The following is a 1,716-nucleotide window of genomic DNA, read 5'->3' on the forward strand; positions in this document are numbered from 1 at the left end:
AAATGGAGTATTCCAATAGTATAAAATATTTTGGAAGTTTAAATGTCAAAACAGCATGCATTTCAGACCATAGAATTTTTGAAAACATAATTCTGTCATAAACATCCAATTCGCTATAGCCACCAGTAGAAATGTCATAATAAACCAGAAACAGTCTTTATTTTTAATACTTGTATTGAGAAGGCTGGACTGTAACCTGGAAGAGAGTGTCATTGAGCAATGAGAGTTTATTGAACAGTATAATTAATAAATGGAGGCTGATAAACAGGCTGGACTATTAAAATATGGTTCTTGATATAGATGGCTATGTATGTGTGTGTATATGCATAGAAAGAACACAAAATCAACATGCATTCCTCACTTAGCATGCTTTTTTGACAATGATGGTCCAGCAGTCTTATACTCATTTTCCTTCAGATTATCACTAGCATCTCTGGGAAGCGGGATAATTTCAAAATGACAACTTTTAATATACATACAGCATTTCTATAAATATTGGTAGTTTATGTTTATATTTCTGTAAAACACTGGTAGTTGAGAGGGCCAAATCTAATTTATTTATATCAATAAAATATGCATCTTAATACATACAGTCTCAGTTGAGTAATGTATTGAATTTTCTACTGCTTTTAGAAGGAATGAGTAATGACAGTGAAAAGGCTTAAGTTCATTAAAGAAAAACAAATTTAATGCACTGAGTCCTTTATTTAGAAGGAGCCTGTGACATAAGTTGACAGTCGCTTTGTTTAGACAAGTGTCATAGTTTTATTTCTGACCACATTTTCCCAAGTCAAATAGGGCAATCATTCTATCAGCATCCAGCCTGGACATCCAACATCAACAGAAAAACAACGGCTTCAAACTAAAGACCCAGACTATTCAAAATCTAATAATTACCTTTTAAAAAAATAGGAATAGCAGTATTTTATATAATTTGACCCATGTGGGGCTAGATCAATAGCTTGCTGAGGTAAAATCTAATTCCCAGCCTCATTTCATTTTTTTTAATAAAACTTTTTAAAATAAATAAGAGATCTGTTGTTAATTAGCTACTGAAAAACTATGCCCTTTTAGGTCAACTATAACTTGACTATAAAGTAAATTACACTGTTGAATATTCTTGATTTTGGATGCCACACACTTTGAAACAATAGTAATTATATTCAGATATGTATTTTCTGTTGCTCATAAAAGTGATACTTTCTTAAATTTTCATTATTTACATCTAGTAATTATCAAAAGTAATTATTAATTATAGAGAAATACTACATAAGCATAGAGTAGTCTTTAAAATTCTAAGATAAATTAAGCTTTTATTGAATTTTTAATTTTTCCTGCCAATAGAGTCCATCTACTAGAAAACATAAATTTGAGAGAAAATATACAAAAATATAAATTTTTAACAATCAAAATAGATACTGATTTATGAATTAATTTCAACTACAAATGCACATTTTTAAAAAGTGACTTATTGCTGAGATTTTGCTTTCTAGAGTACATCAGAGTTTATATTAAGGATGCTTTGTAGCTTCAGCCATATTCAGAATATTAAAAACCTCCATCTCATCTATCCAGATAATATTGTTTTACAAAAGTTTTAAATAAATGATAATATTCTTTAGTGTGTGGATCAAGACATGAAATTGGTCCACAAAGCCAGGGTAATTATTCTCATGATTTCTGCTGAAAAAATAGTTTTACTGAATTATCTAAAAT

The sequence above is a fragment of the Saimiri boliviensis genome, chromosome 16, assembly GCF_048565385.1.
Source record: "Saimiri boliviensis isolate mSaiBol1 chromosome 16, mSaiBol1.pri, whole genome shotgun sequence".
NCBI lineage: Eukaryota > Metazoa > Chordata > Mammalia > Primates > Cebidae > Saimiri > Saimiri boliviensis.